Below are 22,245 nucleotides of genomic sequence, written 5' to 3'. Positions count from 1 at the left end.
ACTTTCTTAGGATCGGGTACAGTTTTTGCTTGCGGGGCCTTGGATATAGAGGGTCCCACTTGTAAATTATTAACCCCAGCTTTATCATTTGTCTTAATATTGGGCTTCAGAATAGTCGGGACAGGAGTGGTCAAACCAGCAATTGCTAAACTGGCGAGGATTCTGTCAGAAGTTGCTATATTGTCCTTCACTAGCGAATCTATAGAATCCATTTTAGTATTTAGTAACCTTGTCCTTTCAAAAAGAGGTAGGAGTAAAGATTTGAATAGCAACTCAATTTTAGCCAAAAATATCTCTTCTGTAATGCTAATCATAGTCTCACCTCCCCCTTGCTGGACAATAGCGTTAATATTGGGTAGCTGTGGGGGGGAGGATGAGGCATTTCCCAACCCCTCAGTTTGTTCCTCTATGACCGGTGAGTCTACCCTCTTGCGTTTCCCAGGGTTGTGAGTGGGTGTTTGTTGTGGATGAGAGGGGGAATCCAATAGTTCAGTACTAATGTTAAGGTTTGGTGAGTCTGAAAGACCAGTATTATCCCTGGACTGATCTAAACAAATAGTCCCGCTATTTTGCAAATTATCATGTGCGGTATTAAAAGCGCCTTCCTGGTAAGAATCCACTAGTTCAACTGTATGGTTCTCAGGAGCAGTTACCAATAATACTTCGGCATTACTATCCGAATTCAGCGTCGAAAGTGGGACAGGGGAGACAGCCTCATTAATTTTACCTAGCGAAGACCGCTTACCAGTAATAATATCAAGTGAGAGGCGTTTTTCAACCAGGGCGATCTCCTTCTCTAATATAGCAGTGGAACGCTTAAAAAACTGATCAATTGTACCAGTAAAAGTACCATTAGAGGTTGAGACCTGAACTTCCCTCTCCTTACCAGACCTTAGGGGCATTTTTGATATTCCTTTTAAAAATATACAACTAGCAATACAATGACCAACCTTAATACTTCATCAGCAATGCCACTCAGGCCTCAATATTTTAACAACACTTTAGACACGAGCAGTCACAATATAAAATTTACCAAATAATAAGGTTCATGAATAGGTGGTCAGGTAGAAAATGTTAATAGTAGGGCCCAGCCCGGCCTCCTCAGGCCCCGGACGGCCACAGACGGTCCCGCCCTTGTCCCGGGCTTCTCCCGGGACGCTCCCGCACGCTCCCGCGTGGCGGGTAGTAACCTTCACTTAAGTAGGAAGTCCATAGGATTAAAGGCGGGCGTGGTGATGGCCAGGGAGAGCGGCCAGCTGGTCAGAGGCGCGGTGTGCAGGGGCTTCTGGGATTGGAAGTCCTGCCCCGCTCGCTCGCAGCCCTGGTCCTCCCACGCAGATGTGTCACAGATTACCCTCGACCTCTGGGGCGCAGCGGGACCCGCGAAGCGGGTTCCGCAAGTCGTGAAGGGCTGACAGGGTCCAAAAAGAGTGTCCGTAGAAAGCAGCAACAGGCAGCAAACAACAAGGGTCTCCCACGTCGGAAAGTCAATTACCGCCCTTTGAAGGATTGAAGGCGGGGCGTGGTGATGGCCAGGGAGAGCGGCCAGCTGGTCAGAGGCGCGGTGTGCAGGGGCTTCTGGGATTGGAAGTCCTGCCCCGCTCGCTCGCAGCCCTGGTCCTCCCACGCAGATGTGTCACAGATTACCCTCGACCTCTGGGGCGCAGCGGGACCCGCAAAGCGGGTTCCGCAAGTCGTGAAGGGCTGACAGGGTCCAAAAAGAGTGTCCGTAGAAAGCAGCAACAGGCAGCAAACAACAAGGGTCTCCCAAAAAAAATAATACATTTATTATAATTAAATTACTTCCCATCCTATTCCCCATAGACCCAAAACCTGCTACAGAACTAAAAAACACAAAATGTTTTTACAATGAACTTAATAACTACTAAAAATTTAACACATGTATTAAAAAACAAAAGCAATTCTTATACAAAAAATAGCTCACATACTTTTAAAATACATACTAAAATACATAACACTAAATAAAACAATGCACTGAGTAACAATGAATCTTGATATACATTCATAACCCATACCCTGTTAGGAAAAGGCATGTCGCTGACTGTCATATTTTAAATCAATCAAACGTTATATTCTAGTATTAAAACAGTTTAAACACCACAGATTTCATTTCAGAAAAATAGACGAAGAACATTTCTCTTTGGATCGATCCCACGCTGAATTCTAACGTTTAAGTTGGCCGTAATCAATCAATTCTGGGTCCCCGCTGCCAGAGGTCGATATCTATACAGATGCCAGGCTGGGCCAAACAAGCAGCCAGCTCCCAGTCTCTACTGGTTTACACGCATGTTAGTACATTTGTTCCAACCTCTCAGGTTTCAAGCAAACAACCAGAAATGGAAGATACATACATATCAAGAGAGTGCTCTCTATGGAACGCCTTCAAAAGACAGTGCCCATTGCTGTGAATGATAACAGTGTAAAATGCTAATACATGTTCAAAATTTTTTTTTTCAAAAGACAGTGCCCAGCATGTGGGTATAACAGAAATAAACAGACCAAAACCATCTGGCCTTTGCCGTCTAGAATTATACGTCATTCAAACTGATTGCTTATGATGCTGAGGCATTGTAACCAAAGCAATACCCCAGCTTTCCAAGTAGCACCCCAGCAAGCTATCCATTACTGCAGTGTGGGGCTTTGGAATACACTCTGAAATGTGCAGCATGCGTAGATTTTGAGGGGCAATCGTGGCTATTTTTGTAAATCCCCTAAAAGTTGGATATACACAACAATGGTACCACTGAGGGAAGATGGTAACTGGTAGGGAAGGGCCTCATTTATATGCAAGGGCTGAAGTGAGTATATAAACATATATAAACTTCAGAGTGACGACTCGACAATCAGCTTTGATGAGGAACCGATGGCTAAATTGATTGGCTGTAGTGAGATGAAAGGCACACACCAGCAATGACTGGTGTTACTATCGCCCAGTTAGGTAGCTTAACAGACCGCAGAAAGAAAGAAGGCTGAGTTGGTCTTGTTGAGATTCCAAATCATGGCAGCACACCACATAAGCCGCATGCCACGGCAGATGCCAGTAACAAGCCTTCACAAAGGCATCTTGCAAAAAACAATCATTCACAGTTTACAATAGAAAGCAGTAATGTGGTCAGGTTCAGATGGACTTATTGAAGAGTGGTGGCAACGCCAGCTATATTCCAAAACACACTTCTGTTGTTATCTGTGCAGGTGATTTCAACAAAAGATGCCACAAGCTTGTATAAACTGAGTTATGGTCTGATAGGAGATTTACATGGTGTTCCCACTGATAATTTGTACCGTCCTCATGACAGCAGCATTGCTAAACAACCCTCTTAGAAAGACTTGAATTACTTATATTTTTTTCCTTGTAAGTTTCTTTTTGTCTCAAAAACTGAGTAAGTCACACTTAAATCTGAAGTAAGATACGATGACTAAGCACAGAATAGCATTAAGAATAAGGCCACAAGTTACTGATATGGTACAATCCACTGATGATATTTTAGTTTATATAAATGCAGAAGCATGCTTTTGGATAAGAAAACTTACTGAGATCCATGCAAGCCATACTACCCTGCATTCCTCTAGGTCTATAGTTCTAAGAAAAGTCCAGGTTATTAGGGTTCAGTGGGTGCCGGCCAACCCAGGACCTAAATGTTACAGCCATTCCCAACAGAAAATGAGAAGAAATTGGGTGTTTTTGGACATAGTTTGCAGCACATGCAAAAAAGATCAGGAACCACACAGTCCACACCACTGGAATTTCAAAAGGTAACTAGTTTACAGACATGTCTTGGGTTGGTAGGTTTTCTTGGCTGATGACTGACCCTTAGGGCAATGCAAAGCAAAATACTTGATGTTTTCACTGTGTGTTTCTAGGTATTTCCTGGGTGAAAGGCCTAACTACACAAGGAGGCTACCATTTTAATCAGAAGTGTAGGAATGGTGGGCGGTAAGACTTTTATTACAGCCCACAAATTCCTGAACTTTTCCTCACAGAAACATGAGGAAATACTTTGATTTCATCCAAAGTTTGATGTTTGCAGTGATTCTGATTGAGAAACAGTAGTGAGATCCATGTAAGCCACACTTTGGACATCTCAGGATTTATAGTACCAAGAAATGTGTTAGTCTTCTTCGTATGCCGGTTGATCCTTTTGCCAAATAAAGCAGCAAGCAACATATGTAAAGAGGGGCTTTTGGAAACAAGAATTGAATTATTTTTGTTGAGACCTTTTTTTCCATTGTTATAGATCCACCCACACAAGTGGGATACTATTTATTTCAGGAGAAGTATGGGGCACTGAATGGTCTAAAATTTGTTGTTCCTTGCAATACCTGTGACTTTCTGTCATGTGCATGTAGGAACATTCTCTTTTTTAAAAGCATAGGGCAACATTTCTGTGGCACTTTGGGTAAAAAAGTGGTGGGATCCATGCAAACCATACCACTCTGTCTGGTCTTCCCAAGGTCTCTGTTCAGAAATGCTTGGAGTTGGTAGGTTTTGTTGGGTGCATGGAGTATCCTGCCCAAATGCGGCAGGCCACCACTACGACAAAAGTCTCTCTTATTATTATAAATTTATTATTATTATTATAAATTTTATAGAGCGCGTAGTCACCCGGAGGTATCCCAGCGCTAAAGATCCCTATCTCTTCAGGTCAGTGGGACAAGGGAGGAAGGGGGGAGGGGAGGGAGGGGAGGGGGGAACAGAAGATCGGGGTTGAGGGCAAGCATGATTCCTTAGGGAAAAAGGTGGGTTTTGAGCCGCTTCCTGAAGTGAAGATAATGAGATTCGAGTCTCAGGTCGCGGGGGAGTGAGTTCCAGAGACGTGCGGTGTGAACTGAGAAACGTCTTCCTCCTGAACGTGCTTTATTAAATCTGGGGATGATGATGAAATTTTCCTTGTCCGAACGGAGGGATCTTGAGTTTGCTGAGAATAGGGGGGCCTTGATTTTGTAGCAGTTTGTGGGCTAGGCACAGGGCCTTGAATTTGACCCGCTCCCTTATAGGAAGCCAGTGGAGGAGTTTTAGTGCTGGTTTGGCCGAAGCTCTGGCATGGGTGTTGGTGAGAATCCGGGCCGCGATGTTCTGAATTCTCTGAAGCTTGTTCATCGTTGCTTCGGGGGCGCCCAGGTAGATCACATTGCTATAATCAAGTCTCGAGAGTATTAGGCCTTGAATTAGCAGTTTTTGCGAGTTGGGGGGCAAGAGGGGCAGGATTTTCCTCAACGATTTCAAGAGCCCGAAGCAAGTCCCAGCTACTTTCTTTGCTTGCACGGTGAACGAAAGATCGGTATCGAGCCACACGCCCAGGCTTTTTACTTCTTCTTTTGGATCGGGGGGGGACCCAGACAAGCTGGCCAGATGTTCGGGGAGAGTGTGAGTCCTTTCTGGCCGAGGAGCAGAACGTCAGTTTTCGCTCCGTTCAGTTTTAAGGCTGAACTGTTCATCCAGCTTTGGACCTGCGTAAGGCAGTTGAATAGATCTGCTGGTTGTTGGCTGGGGTGGGATAGTGATACAACTAGTTGTGCTGACGACGCTCACTCCGAACGGGGTGATGACCTCCTCCAATGGGGACATGTAGATATTAAATAATGTGGGGCTCAGGGAGGAGCCCTGAGGCACGCCACATTGGGGGGGAGTTTCGGAGGAGCAGGTGTTATTCTCCCAGATCTGATATGTCCGTTGGGCCAGAAAGGATGAGAGCCAGGATAGGGCGGAGCCTTCCATATCGGCTCTCTTGAGCCTTTTGATGAGAAGTTGGTGGTTGACGGTATCGAAGGCCAAACTCAGGTCGAGGAGGATCACTGCCACTGACCCTCCTTCGTCTAAGAGTGCTCTGGCCTCCTCTACCGCTGCCAGGAGGGCGATGTCCGTGCCCTGCCCTGGACGAAAGCCTGTCTGTGAGCTTTTTAGTCTGTTGTTGTCCTCCAGGAACTGTGAGAGTTTCTTATTAACCAGTTTTTCAGCAATCTTGCTGATTCCTGGGAGCAGGGAAATAGGCCTAAAGTTGGCCAGGTTTTCAGGATCAAGGGAAGGTTTCTTCAGTAAAGCTTTAACAACTGCCGCCTTCCAGCTCGGGGGTACGGCTCCCTGTTGGAATGAGGCGTTGATCAGGTGGGTAAGGGGGGGAACAATAATGGGGGCTACTTCTTTGAGGATCCGAAGCGGGGCGGAGTCCCTGGGAGATCCGCTTTTTATGGAATTTAGCGTATTTCCCACTTCTTCGGTCGTTACTTGACCCCAAGAGGAGAGACAAATGGGTGTCAGGGTCAGCGGGGGGTCGTTTTCCTTGCACGGACTCGCAGGTGGGATTGAATAAAGGGTTTTTTGAATTTTTTCATGAAAGAAATTAGCCAATAGCTGGCATTTTTCCTGATCAGCCTTGGGGTCTGGGGGGTGTCCCGGTCCAGGTTCTGGGGTCTTCAGAAGTTCTTTTAATATGACGAAGGATTCTTTACTGGAGCATACAGCTTTTTCTATTCTTTCCTGGAAGAATGCGCTTTTAGTTTTACGAATCGTTGTTTTGTAAGTTGAGAGAGAGGTGGAGTAAGCGTCTTTATTTGCTTTCGACTTATCTTTCCTCCATGAGCGTTCCGTTCTCTTGCAGTCTTGGCGCAGGGCTTTGAGCTCTGGGGTGTACCACAGGGCGGAGGATACTCTTTTGGGATGTTTAAAAATGGCAGTTTTGGGGAGGAGTTTATCTAGTGAAGACGTAATCCATGCATTAAACTGCTTATCGGCCGTGGCGGGTTCGGTGGAGAGCTCAGGGATGGAGTTTGAGAGGGCGGTGGCCCATTCCCTGGGTGCAAGTTTCTGCCACCGTCTATCGGTCACCTGGATTTTAGTAGTTTGAGGGTTCATAGTGGGTACTTCCCAGGAGATAGGGACAAGAAAATGATCAGTCCATGGTAGGGTCAGGGGTGGCCTGGTGGTGATGGTAACAACATTAGTGAGGATGGGATCTAGTAAGTGTCCCTTCTCATGGGTAGGCTCATTGTTGACCAGTCGGATATTAAGTGACGCCAGGTCCTGAAGAAGATCGGAAGCTATCCGGTCCGTAGGGTCCATGAAGTGCAGATTCAGATCACCTAGGATAAGAAAGTTAGAGGCAGAAGAAGCTAATTGTGAAACCGATTCGGTAACGGCATTAAGGAATTTCCCAGGAGCACCTGGAGGGCGATAAATCAGTAGTCCTGACAGGGAGTGGGCCGGGGAGGTTTGAATGGAAAATTGGCAACTTTCGAAGTCTTCGATGTGGGCGTTGGAGGTTCTGCACATAAGCTGTTCCCTGTAGATTATGGCTAACCCCCCTTCCCTCCCTTTAGGTCTATGTAGAGCTTGACAGAGATAGCCTGGGGGGAGGGCCATGACAATGTCCGAGTCAGAACTGTCCGATAGCCACGTTTCCGTGAGAAACAGCACATCGAAGTCATGATCTTGAATTAACAGGTTTGTTTCGAGCGCATGTTTAGGAAGGGAGCGGCAGTTAAGAAGACCTATCTTGAGTCCGGGTTTAGCTGGGTTCTGGGGGGTTGGATTACAGAGCATACAGTTAGAGAAGGGTTTACCTTCAGTGTGCGTGTGGTAACAGGCCAAAGTTTTTACCGGCTGGAGCGCACGGAGCATGTCTCCTGAGTACACCAAGCGGTCAGGAGGAACATCCGACAGAGTCCCTGGGCCCGGGTCTGGTTGGGCCCGGACGGGCCCAGACGGGCTTGCCTTTGGCACGCCTTCGGCGTGCTGACGGCGCGCCCGCTGTGCCCGTCCGCTGCGCGTACGTGGAAAACACATGCTTATGAAGGCGAAGAGGGCGTGGCCTCGAGCGAGTGGGCGTGGCCAAAGACCGGCTCACTGGCTACTGGCGGTGATGAACAGGGCGTTCCCTCTGCAGCGATTAGCTCTGCTGCGTGGGGCAAAGGAGAATCGAGCATGGTCTCCCTGAGGATCGATCAGGTGAGAGAAGGGTGATCGTGACACAAAGTAATACACAAGTTTTAAAATCACAAGTATACAAATTTTAAAAAAATAGCGCTCCCGGCTGTGCCTCAGGAGTAGGGTCTGATGAGAGCTCAGAAGCTGCTCTGCTTATGAAGGTGAAGGGGGCGTGGCCTCGAGCAAGTGGGCGTGGCCAAAGACCGGCTCACTGGCTGCTGGCGGTGATGAACAGGGCGTTCCCTCTGCAGCGATTAGCTCTGCTGCGTGGGGCAAAGGAGAATCGAGCGTGGTCTCCCTGAGGATCGATCAGGTGAGAGAAGGGTGATCGTGACACAAAGTAATACACAAGTTTTAAAATCACAGGTATACAAATTTTAAAAAATAGCGCTCCCGGCTGTGCCTCAGGAGTAGGGTCTGATGAGAGCTCAGAATCTGCTTATGAAGGTGAAGGGGGCGTGGCCTCGAGCGATTGGGCGTGGCCAAAGACCGGCTCACTGGCTGCTGGCGGTGATGAACAGGGTGTTCCCTCTGCAGCGATTAGCTCTGCTGCGTGGGGCAAAGGAGAATCGAGCGTGGTCTCCCTGAGGATCGATCAGGTGAGAGAAGGGTGATCGTGACACAAAGTAATACACACGTTTTAAAATCACAAGTATACAAATTTTTTTAAAAAAATAGCGCTCCCGGCTGTGCCTCAGGAGTAGGGTCTCTTATATAATTATTATTTCCTCTCTTCACATGGTCCCATTTTTGGGCCTTCCCTGTGTCACGCAATAATCTATCTTGGTTCTTTGAGAGAAGTGTGGCAATGTAGAATGGTTATTGTTTATTGAATTTTGGATTTTTATTGTAAATCAGTACCCACAAAAACACATTTTGAAAAAACACACTCTGAATTACCCAGCATTCTAAATTATCCTAATTTTGGAGCGGTATGAGTGACCTGTATTTCTATACTTGGATACAAATCTTAAATCTATCATTCCAACCTTACAGCCTCGATCCGCAAAATCCTGTGACTTTTTGGAATGGAGCTAAAACAGAATTATATCAGCATCAGCAACTGTCAAGTTCTTAAATTTCAGTTAATGACGAGAAGCTGTAGAAGTTTCAAAAACCTTTATTTATCTTTAACGGGTTAGTATGCTTTTGTAATTTTTATGCAGATGAGTCCTATTACAGAAATATTGAGACAAATGTTGATTAGTGACAATATAAATCAAACAGTGTTCCATAAAGGAAATCAATCTGCTGTGTAGTTTCCACTAATCAGTGGGGACTCTGTGTTTATGGATGACATAAACTTTGGGATGGTGCCAGACTTATTCTGTGCACCCCTGCAGGATGTGTTGTCTCATAGACCAGCTAGCTCACTGTTCCACCATAAGCCCTCCAAACAATATTGCGCCCATCTCCAGTCCAAGATGGCCAATGGGAGAGGAGCTCACTAGCAGAGCTCCTCCAGTTACGGGATCTCTTTATCAAAAGTACCCCAGAATTTAACCCAATCAGTCCCTTCCTACAATCTGTAACAAAGAAAACCACCCCAAGAGTAACTGGAACATTTACTTACCGAGAATTGATCTCCATCTGGCGCGTCAACAGAACCTGGTGCCCAAGGACAAGGATAGCATTGCAGCAATGGACAATCCCCACAGGACTGTAGCTGAGGGTAACCCTCTCTAGATGCTGGACACTCCAATGTTCTGGAATCTTCAATGTGCTGGAATCACCCGCTGGCTTCGAATTATGAAACACTTCCCCCCACACCTACGGTGGGTATGATTCTCCAGCAGAGTGGTTTGCGGAGCAGTCAGGAGGTCGGGACACCCGCTTGACTGGAGCAGAGAAGTCTCAAACTTCCTGGAATTTTACTGCGTTCTCCGGAGTTTCCGGCTGATTGCAGGCACCAGAGCGGATTACACGAGAGGGAGGCATCGACTGACAAGAAGGGACGCTTAGACCCGACCCAATATGGCAGCCGCCATTGCACAGACTTCATGACCTGTTTCTCCGACTCGGCGGGGGATCGACAGAAAGCCTGGTAGGCCTGCATGTGTCTGCCCCCACCCTCCCCCTGCCACGGGTCAGCGAGAGCACAATCGACCAGAGAAGGGCACACACAGACTGGCCCATGCGGCGGGGGCTGGTGCCTGGGGGAGAGAGTGTTGGGCACAGTTTAATACCCCTATCAGGATTCAAAGTAGGAAAAGGATGGGAAAATGTCTTATTGAGAAAATGAGGTTCCTCAAGACTTCCCTCCTACCACTGCTGAAGTCAACATGTTTTGACCGCTTGAATTGTGCCTAAAAAGGTCACCTCGGTCTTCGTCAGGACTGTCGCAATCAGAACCACTTATCGCCCTGCCGTAATTAGGTCACAGGGCCTCTAGACTACAGTAGGTCATTCAGATCCGTACTCCTCCAAATCTTCTCATCATTCAGTGGAGATTAGACCCCATCATGTGGGAAAAGCATTCACTAGAAAAGAGCAAAGAGTGAATATAGAGACACACATTCTGTCCCCCTTCACTCTACTCGCCCCTTTAGATTTCTACTTCTCTAAATAGGGTGTTACTCAAAATGAATGAAATATGCTCACATAAGTTCCAGTGTTAACCTTATATCTATGGTGGTACAGCCCGGGTTTCTTTACTTCAAACACTCCAGGTGATTAACTTCGATCACTTCATCTTCATTCATGACATTTGTTTAGTGATCTTATAATAATATACGCAACACACTCATGCACCCATGGCCAAGCCTTGGACTCCCGTGAACCCACACACACCCCACGTGTAAACCACTCTATAAAAAGACACGTCGAAAAAAGCCTTCATTTAGGCTAATGACCCACTCGTAGATCAAACTTAACGAGTTTATGTAATACACAAACTCAAACTGGTGTCTGCCAGGAGGGTCTCCCTAAGAACACAATCTACGGAGGAATAGTAAAATGTAGAGAATGTTTAGTGTCAATCCAGTCACCCATCGGTGACTGGATTGACACCAGAGGAGCCGATCTATACATCCCTCACCCGACCTCCTTACTGTTCTCTGGGGCTAGCCCTGTCAAAAGTTCCTGTACCTTGGAGCACCGCGGAGATGGAAGATGCGGTCTCAGAATGAGTATTTAACATAGAGCAAGCCATTTCCTACTCCGCCCCTGCCTTCGGACATCACGTGCATGAGGACGTCGGCGTGAGACGTGGGGCATTTAGGCTACTGTCAGGTAATGTAGTTCCCGACTCTATCGCCAGTCCATCATCTTGATCTTAAATACCCGGAAGGCTGGTCTACACGGAACACACCATTATCCCCCATAATCCAGGTGAATGAATATCCCTGATCTCAACTACTCACACGGTAAAATGCAGCGAGAGTATTGTTTGGAAAATTAATATGGTAGATTAATATCCCATGGACACGTCACTCGATAATTCTAATCATATTACCCCAAACCCGAGTATTAGGACCCTTTCTAAAGATCAATGTGTAAGTGATGTTCAGGGGGCATTACCAATCAGTATAGGTCCCCCGAGGCTCAGAGGAATGGGTGAGCGACTATTGGGCATACTCCATATTGCTTCACCAGGAGCGAGCAATCGTCCCAACGAGGGGGTTTATAAGGGATGTACCCTCATGCTCAAGGTATGTAACTGACCATATGTACCAGCTTTAGATTATACTAGTAGTGTGGCTTAACTGTATATGGTGTCCCAAGAGGAATACTGCCTAAGGGCTTGATAAACCAAGTAGGGCAGTTGTTCTCTGATACAGTCCCCTTAGAATGATTACTCGCATCCAACCCAAATCAAAGGTCCCATCCAGCGGTCATGTCTACGAAAATAATATTGTTATGATAGTAACATAAAACAATATAAATGGCAGAACCTAAACCCAGCAGGAACAGTCCAAAATCAGTACCTAATTGAAAGGGAACGTGCACCAAAGGTTCCCTCAAAACCTAGTGTATAGAGGATGTCTTAAGATGTTACTAATAAGACGATGATCAAAACACCTATGTCAGTAATACATCAAAGTGTTATGTTTGGTATCTTCCCAGTGACTGCCATGGAATGTCATTGTTTAGTCCCATTAGGTGGCTTCTCAGACGGTACACCCATCGCTGTTCTCACTGGAGTAATATCCTTTGATCATCTGCTTGATGTCTTCCAGGTTTTACCTTCTCTATCACGGTCCATCTAAGGTCTTATATACTGTGTCCAGTTTAAAAAAAGTGGGCTGTGAGTTTGGTATTTGTCTTGCCACATCTTATTGTGCTCCGATGTTCCGTGATTCTAGTGCGCACCTTTCTGCTTGTCATCCCTACATACTTTTTTTGACAAGGGCAGGTTAGCAAGTAGATCACTCCCTGGGAATTACAATTGGTGTGAGATCTCTGATCCCAGGGAGTGTGGAGCCCTAGATCAAGAGTGGTAGAGTTGTTAGTCAAGTGGCAGACACTACATGAATCGCATCGTGTGTGTCCAATCAGTTTAGGTAAACCTGTCACAGTAGTATTCTCCCTTATCAGTCCCAGGTCCCTGGGTCTGGTGTGTATGAGAAGGTCCTTCAAGTTCTGAATGCGTCTAAAAGAGAATAGCGGTGTCTCTACACTCATGCCCCCTGTGTTGAGTATCTTCCAATTTTTAAGAACCAACTTTTTGATTTGATGTGATGCGGTGTTAAAGGTGGATACAAACACTGGTTTCTTAGTTTGGGGTCTCATGTTCTTAGACAGCAGAGCGTCATGGTTTGCATTAAACGCTCTTTTGTGGGCTTTCTTGATGACTCGTATTGGTATCCCCTCTGTTGTAATCTCATAGTCAGGGCTTCTGATTCCTCAAAAAAATCATTCTTTTCAGAGCAATTGCGGCGGATACGGAAAAGTTGTCTTACTGGTAAATTCTCCCATAGGGAGCGCGGATGGAAGCTCTCGAATGCCAGCAGAGCATTCTTGTCAGTAGGTTTATAAAAAGACCTTTGTTTTTAGGGTACCGCCGTTAGGTTCAATAACCAGGTCCAGGAAGGGTAGGTTGGTCTTAGTGATGGTCGAAGTGAAATGGAGGAACGGATTCTGGGCATTGAGCCAGTCAAGAAAAAGGTCAACAGATGTTCTCTTGCCCCTCCATATCACTAAGACATCATCAATATAACGTCTCCACAACCTCAGATTGTTCGTCCATGGACCATTGGTATTCGGACCTGTCAGTTCTTCGAAAGCCCCTACATAAAGTCCCGAAAGACTTGGGGCGAAAACACTCCCCATGGAAGTACCATGGGTTTGGAGATATAGCCCCCCCTCAAACTCAAAAAAGTTTTTGGTGAGAGCTATTTCAGCCAGGTGTAAAATAAAAGCCCTTGGGGTTTCATATGGCCAATCCCTTTAAAAAAGTAAAGATTCTAAGACCCTGAGTGTTTCCAACTGTGGAATGTTTGTATAGAGGGCCTCTATATCAAGCCCTATCAAGAACTCATGATCAGGATCGAATGATATGTCTTTCAACAGGTTCAAAATGTCCAGGGTGTCCCTCAGGTAGGTGTGTAAACGCTGTAACATCGGCTTCAGAATGAAATCGCAAAATTGCGAGAGATGTTCTAGCAAAGACCCCATCCCGGAGACAATAGTTCTACCGGGAGGGGGTCTTGCTGTTTTGTGGATCTTCGGAAGGCAGTAGAAATAAGGAACCCTCGGTTGTTTGTTCACAAGGAACTCAGCTTCCTTTTCCGTGATTCAATCGTTGCTCCTCGCCTCTTCCACCATGCTTACAATCTCCCTGGTGATCTCCTCCGTGGGGTCCTCTCTGAGTCTTTTATAGGTTCTAGGGTCTGCAAGGAGTCTGGTGCATTCTTGACGGTAGGCCTCTACATCCATAATTACAGTAGCACCCCCCCTTATCTGCGGGTTTCAGGATGATTTCCTTATTATTCCCCAGATCTCTCAATACGTTTCTCTCACAATTAGACATGTTAGAGAAATGACCCGACTGATTGAGTTTAGCTGTTTCTAAATCATGAACCACTGCTTCCTCAAAAGCTGCAATCTGTGGAGGGAGCACCGCCAGTTGTGGAGTGAACGTCGATTTTCGGCGAAATGGTGTGTCACCACTGATTCCTTCCTTCGGGTCCCGATCCTCAAAAAACACCCTCAATCTAAGATTACGGAAAAAGACGGCCAAATCCTGTCGGAGTTTGAACAGGTCAGGGTAATTGGTTGGGACAAAGCCCAGTCCTTTGTTCAAAACCTGTTCCGCAATATGAGATAAGGGGTGAGACGACAACTTCACCACTAGAGAGGGTCGCGGCTCGTGCTCAGTGCGGTTCCCTGTGCCATACTCCTGGTCACCCGTTGGGTGATTTCTTGATCTTGATCTGACCAGTTCACCCGCGTTGGGGTTTTCTGTTTGCCGCGTCCCTTGCCCCGGCCTCTCGCTAAAAAAGGCCCCTGGTAATTTTGGAATTGGAGGTTCTGGAATTCCGGGTTTGGGAATCTTTGATTCTCATAAGTCTGATTTTGGAAAAGACCAGGAGGTTGGTATCCCATCATTGGCCAATTATAAGCCTGGTTGGGGTATTGCTGGAAGTGCTTTTGGAAAAAGGGAGGTCTGGGGCAGCGCCAATTTCCTCGCCCTCTTCCTCTTCTCTTTGGTTGGTACTCGTTATCGCTGCCTTGCTAGAGTTGCCCTAATTCCACCACTGTTTTCATTTTCTCATGCCTGCCTGCTCTTTTTGCCTTTTACCGCTGCTGTCCCTGCGGCCCCCTCCCCCCCCGGAATTTCCCCGGTAATTCTCCCCTGGAATTCCCCTCCCCCGAATTCCCCCGCTCCTGCCTCCCAGCCTCTCCTCCCTCCCACCTCCCCAACTTAAATGCAGCCGCTTGCAGCTGGCACGCCGCTGGTGCGCCGAAGGCTTGCCAAAGGCAAGTCTGTCTGCGCCTGTCCATGACCCGAGCGCCGCCAGTGCCAGGAATGCTGAACCTCACACTACTAAGCATGGGCGAATTTTGCGAATCTGGCGTTCGCGAATTTTGCGAATTTGCGAACTCGCAATCCGCAAAATCCGCAAATTCTCGCGAATTTGTGGTTTTTTTTTTTGTGTTCGCAAGGATTTCTGCCAGTTCGCAATGATTTCTGCCAGTTCGCGAGGGTTTTGTACCAGTTCAAAATTGCGAACTTACATGTCGGCTCGCAACGGTCACGATTATGTTGTTTCTACGTCTGGTTCATCATCACAGGTTCCCAGAACCCTCTGTTTCACCCCTGCCACCCTCTGTTTCACCCATGCCATCCTCTGGTGCATCAATGCCACCCTCTGGTTCATCATCACTGTAGATTATGGGGGGGAAAAGCAAGCACACCTGCCTGCTTCAACTGACATGAATTAATTTGGGGTTGATTTATTAATGTGTCACTGTTTTAAAATTCCAGTCTGGCACCTGCTTCCTTAGCTGTAATTTGCTTTCTGTTGCAGTGCAATTTTTTTTCCAGGACCTTTGTGGCCTACTTGTAGCTATTCAATGAGCCTGCTGTGAGGGTCGGAGCAGGGTCATATAATTGTTGCAACTAGAAACTGAACTCTGGAGGGGCCCTTGTCAGGAAGCACTACAGGGAATGGTTACTTATGATGAGTTTGAACTTTTGAACCTGCTGAATGCTTTTTTTGTGTTCGCAAGGATTTCTGCCAGTTCGCAAGGATTTCTGCCAGTTCGCGAGGGTTTTGTACCAGTTCGCAATTGCAAACTTACATGTTGGCTCGCAACGGTCACGATTATGTTGTTTCTACGTCTGGTTCATCATCACAGGTTCCCAGAACCCTCTGTTTCACCCCTGCCACCCTCTGTTTCACCCATGCCATCCTCTGGTGCATCAATGCCACCCTCTGGTTCATCATCACTGTAGATTATGGAGGGGAAAAGCAAGCACACCTGCCTGCTTCAACTGACATGAATTAATTTGGGGTTGATTTATTAATGTGTCACTGTTTTAAAATTCCAGTCTGGCACCTGCTTCCTTATCTGTAATTTGCTTTCTGTTGCAGTGCAATTTTTTTTTCCAGGACCTTTGTGGCCTACTTGTAGCTATTCTATGAGCCTGCTGTGAGGGTCAGAGCAGGGTCATATAATTGTTGCAACTAGCAACTGAACTCTGGAGGGGCCCTTGTCAGGAAGCACTACAGGGAATGGTTACTAATGATGAGTTTGAACTTTTGAACCTGCTGAATGCTTTTTTTGTGTTCGCAAGCATTTCTGCCAGTTCGCAAGGATTTCTGCCAGTTCGCGAGGGTTTTGTACCAGTTCGCAATTGCGAACTTACACCGCACGCAGCAAAATTGTATCACCAAGAAAAAAAAATCCGCTGCGTGCGAATTTGAGGATTTTGCGGGAAATTTGCGGATCTTGCGGATTGCGAATTTCCCGAAAATCCACAAAATCCGCGAGCATAACGGATTTTCCGCCCATGCTTACACACTACCCATCGCTACAACACCACCACTGTCCTCGCACTCAACCCTAGAAGAATTAGAGAATGCCAACAGGCCTTGCCGAACACGACCCATGGCCAGTTCTCCTGCCTCCATTGCTGCCAGACCCTCACCGCCACCCCGGTCTCCAACACCGCCAACGCCAGCACCGGCAACACCCTAAAATGCATCCTCCTCAACGTGCGCTCCGTACACAAACACGCCATGGGAGTCTGGCACCTACTCAACTCTCTCTTGCCCGACATCGCCTTCTTGACAGAGACCTGGACCAATGCATCCTCTGCCCACTACATCTGCACCACCTTTCCAGACGGACACAAGATCCAGAGGAAAGACCGCCCCAACCACCCAGGAGGGGGCCTCGTCATCACCCACAAGAGCACCCTGCGCCTCACCACCGGCCGCAAAACCTTCCCCTCTGCCGAACACCTGCACTACCAGGTCCAGACTACCCAAAAGCCACACTCCGAGGAACCCTCATCTACAGAACCCCCCGGCCCCCGAACACCCTTCGCCACCACCATCACTGACTTCATCGCACTCCACGCCATCGCCTCAACAAACTACATGCTCATTGGAGACCTGAACTTCCACATCGACAACCCCAGCAACCCCAACTCTACTATCCTTTGTGACAACCTCGCCAGCATCAGACTTGAACAACTCATCAACACGCCGACCACAGAGGAAGACACAGCCCTCAACCCCATTTTCATGGCAGGAAACAGCATCCAATTCAGCCAAACAACGCAGCCGCCATGGACCGACCACCACTGCGTACACTTCGCCATCAACAAACCTAAGGCACCCAAACCAGCCCCATACCCACCACGAAGGAACTGGAGCAAGGTTACCAACGAGCAACATAATTCCACCCTCACCCGAGACAACAATACATGGGTACCCAACACAAACAACGCTGCCAGAGAACTCCACACCTGGATCGCGGACTGAGCGGACGTGTCCGCCGGCTATGCAATCACGACAGACAACGGCCCAGGAAAGCCGCCTGGTTCACCACCTTTCTCCAAGAAGCCAGACACACCCGCAGACGCCTGGAGAAGAAATGGAGAAACACCAAGACAACCGAAAACCACACTACCTACAAGGATACCATGACGGACTACCACAACCAGATCAGAGCCACCAAGAGGAACTTCATCCACAACAAAATCCGGGCCAACTCCACCAACTCCAAGGAACTTTTCAGACTCATTCAAGAATTCACCAACCCACGCAGCAAAGCCACAGACATAACCCCATCCCAAGACCTCTACGACAAGCTTGGAACCTATTTCCACCTCAAGATCAAAAACCTCTATGACAACTTCATCGGCCATCCATCAGGCGCCACAGATGGCCCCCCGCCCCCCAGAAACACCAGCCAGCCCACCATCTCCATCTGGAAACCGATCATGGCTGAAGACACTGCCTCTACCATAAAAAGCATCCACTTGGGGGCCCCACTGACCCCTACCCCCCTCACATCTACCACAGAGCTGTGGTCGCAATCGCACCTGAACTACAATGCACCCTCAACACCACCTTCAAAACAGGCACCTTCCCAGATGACTAGAAGCACGCAGGAGTCAGACCTCTACTCAAGAAGCCCACAGCTTACCCCAGCCAAGACCTGGAATGAGCTACCGGAAGACATCAGATGCCCCCCTCCCTGAACACCTTCAGGAAGACCCTCAAGACCTGGCTCTTTGGATAAACAGATCTGGAGACCCCCCCACCCCCCCCCACCCTCAGCGCCTTGAGACCCTCATGGGTGAGTAGTGTGCTTACAATTCCCTGATTGATTGATCTGATGGTGTCGTCAACATCCGTGCTTCTCCTCCTGATTCCAAGATAAATATTCATGCCCTTAGATAGTTTGCTACTGTTTCGAGGTTTGGATACATAAGTGAAAGTTCTCATGAGAACCTTCATACTTAAACTATTAGCTGCTTTCAATGCCTCGTGTGAAGACAATGGGCTAGTCAAAATACAATGAAACAAATGCATGGACAATATCTTAGTTAAGCATACTTAAGCATACCACATGATAGGGGCTTGGCTAAGCCATCAACCATAATAGTCGCTTGACTTTGAAGCTCTGGTTCCCCTGCTCTAATCCCTAATTAGCTACTCTGCGTTGAACGCAGAATATATTCATCAAAGGGAACAGACTCTGTCTTCCCTGGGGGCATCACAAATAGCTGTTGTTGGATGAGTCGGGAGCAGCCTAGCTCAGCTCAAAGGCACCGTGTCAACAGGGGCCACGAGTGAGCCTTACACCAGGGTGGAAGATTCCCGCCTGGCCTCCAACACACTTCATTTTGCCCCAGACATTGAATGCAGCAGCAGGCCACCTCTACCAGCCTACAACCCCACCTCCACCCTACAAGGACAACCTCCACGGGCTTGACCTTGCACCGATGTGGGGAGGCCAGACCATGTGAGGCTTGTTTGCTGTCCCATGACCTTCCGGACATGCGGCTGTACCTTGTGCCTCCGGCCGCCAAGCTGCGGTGACTGCTGGCTCCACACTGCTGATTCATTAGGCAGTGACTCAGGCACGGTCAGGGTTGCTGGTGGCCACCCGGTGCCTCCCGCCTTAGTGGAGCTTTGGGGGGGTATCTGATCGGACCACCACTCACTAAACTCCCACATTGCCAGACTTGGCGGATCGCTGCCGGCACCCTAAGGTCAATGCCTCTGCGATTGACCTCCCACTTCCAGGCAGTGTCATCCGGGCAGCCAACCTGCCTCCTCTGTGGCTGCTAGTGGCTTCCCCTATCAGGGTGGCATTTTACTGGACACCCAGACCACCTGAGCTGCATTTTCCTGGTGGATGCCTGCTCCTATACTGTTCCATGCCTATTGGCAGGCTGGTGAGGGGTTCCTTCTGCAGTTGACTGCGAAGTCTCAGCAGACGGTGCTGCAGCTACTGCCACGGATCTCAGATGCTGCAACGAATTACAGGTTCAACGTGCTGATTAGGGGTCACCAGAGACACACCTCATTACTCTCTGGGGACTCCACCTTGACCATCATGCATTCTGCTTTCACCCTACTCTGCACCTCTCCTTCGCTTGCAGGCAACAAGCTTGTGAGGTTCCCCCCACTCCTAATCACCTTTTGCTGACTCAATGAAATCCGGCTCCCATCTAAATGTTGGACATAGCACCTTTCTCCGATCCATCAAACACAATAAACAGAGTGCTCCCCTTGCAGTCTTTCAGGCCTCCCCGCACCCTAATAACATGCAGCTAAATGCCAACCATTGGACAGGGAGACCCAAAGCAGCAGAGACTCACCTTCGAGCTCCATAAGACAATTGACACATCTGGGGCCACATCTGACACTGAGGAACATCGCACTGCCACACAGCCCCTTGAAAAAATGGATTGCACTGCAGCAATCATGGTTGAGTTGAAGGCTGGATTTGCCTGCCTAAATCGGCCTGGTCCTTCACCTAGATCACCTGGGAGGGCGTTTAAAATAACATGATTGTCGCCTGGATACCATGGGGGAGCATGTGTCCACAGTTGAAGACAACACCATCAACATGGCATGCCGGATGGAGAGAATGGAATGCCTCCCAAAAGCAGTAGCCATTAAGAATGAAGATTTGGAAGCCAATTCCTGCTGAAACAAAATTCGAATTACTGGCATTGCGCAAACAACAAACATGGCCCCCAGGAGCTGTTTGTCAAATAACTCCTCGCCGAACTCTTTCGTTCTGAATCGTTCTCGTCCACATTAATCGTTGAACAAGCGATTAGATCCTTGAGCCCCCGCTCCCCTATAGGACACCCCTATGCCTTATAGTGGCAAAACTACAGGGACTGGGCCACCGCACTTCACCTGGCCCGGTAACAATCACCCCTGCAATTTCAGAATACAACGGTCTTCATCTACCCCAATTTCACGTAGGCTGTTCAAGTGGGCAGGAGAACATTTTACAATGCTTAAGGGGCTGCTCGGCAAGCATGGCTTCAAGTACAGTATGCTGTATCCACCAGGCTTAGAGTGATGGTCAAAAACAAAGCCAAATTCTTTGACTGTCCAGTGGAAGTCCTCTCCTTTTGCAAGCCGCTCTGGCCTGGCGGATTATCCCCTGCCAATGCCTCCCAGGGACGATTTTCCCTAGAACGGCATATGCCATCCAGTGCTGACTTGTTCAACTCTGGCTGAACTTCTACGATCCAACCTTGGCCATGCCTGAATGTCTTCACCCCTCTTCTTGTTCTGTATCCCCCATGACACATCCTGGCTCTGTAGACCCCACCTCCTTTTTCATCCCCTTCCATGGATCATATCTCAGAATGGCCACTGGCTCCCTCCGGCGTTCCTCGCCCCCTAGAGAGTACTTCGAACACAAAATTGGGTTTTCTGTTTGTATTGTGGTTATATTTGGGATTCACTGGTACGCTACAGACCGATGTGGGTGAGGGGATATGGATTTTGTTGAATTTTGTATCTTGTTTTCTTCTTTTTCTTTCCCTACACTACTCCTCCAAGGCCAGACACAACGGGCCGATTCACAGAACTAACTTAAGACTAAATCCTAAACTTACTACCATTTTGGTATTCACAGAAGGCACTTACTCAGTTTGGTATTCACAGAAGTTAGGACTCCTAACTTTGGGACTCCTAAATGCCTTCTGTGAATACCGAAATTCTTAAAATTAGGATTTTTCTCAATTTAGTAGAAGTAAAGTTAGGAATACTAACTTTAGGAATCCTAAATGCCTTCTGTGAATTCCGAAATTCTTAAAATTAGGATTTTTCTCAATTTAGTAGTAGTAAAGTTAGGACTCCTAACTTTCAGACTCCTAAATGACTTCTGTGAATACCGAAAGTCTTAAAATTAGGATTTTTCTCAACTTTACTACTACTAAACTGAGAAAAATACTAACCTAATCCATCAGCAGCGATCACCCGTTTAGATGCTGAGAAGGCTTTTGATTCTCTGGAATGGCATTTTCTTTATACCACAATGTGCAGACTTGGCATCCGCTCTCAGTTCATAACTCTGGTCTCCCTTCTGTATTCCTCACCCACTGCCCACATTATGATAAATAGTTTTTTATCTGATCCTTTTGTTGTGTCGAGAGGCACCAGACGGAGATGCCCACTCTCACCTTTGCTGTTTATCTTTGTGATGGATCCATTGGTCCACCATTTACAAGAGAAGCATATTCATTGTGGCGTCCATTTCAACTCAAGCCCACAACTCATCTCGATGTACCCCGAAGACTTTCTACTCTTCCTGAAGAATCTCTCAGACAATCTGGGCCCTCTCATTCATGAGATAAATAATTTTGTCACCCTATCAGGCCTGAATACCAACTGGATGAAATTTGAGCTTTCCCCCTCACCGATATCACCAAACCTCCCCAGTGCATGTACCCTCTCACATGGTCAACCAAATATTTAGGTATAATCCTACATAGAAATAAGGAATGGATCCTTCCGCTTAATTACGGCCCGCTGTTGATAGATAAACCATCCAGATTGAATGCTGGCTGTATCGCCCTTTGTCCATGGCGGGCCGGATTGCCATTATAAAAAATTGTCGTCTTATCCCACTTTCTTTATCTCTTTCAAAACATTCCCATTCCTTTATCCATTTCTTTCTTCACAACCCTCTGTGGGTTACTTATCTGCTTGGTTTGGGGAGTCACAGTCCACGAGCAGCTTGGGATTCCCCTGCCCTTCCCTACAAGCATTACAGCAGCTTCAGGGTTCCATATTTTTATTTCTACTACTTATGGCCCAATGTAAAATAGGAAAGCATCCCGACTGAATTGGATTGGGAATGCTTTC

Source organism: Lissotriton vulgaris, chromosome 3_1 (assembly GCF_964263255.1).
Source record: "Lissotriton vulgaris chromosome 3_1, aLisVul1.2, whole genome shotgun sequence".
Classification (NCBI taxonomy): domain Eukaryota; kingdom Metazoa; phylum Chordata; class Amphibia; order Caudata; family Salamandridae; genus Lissotriton; species Lissotriton vulgaris.
Note: the sequence above shows the minus strand (reverse complement) of the source record.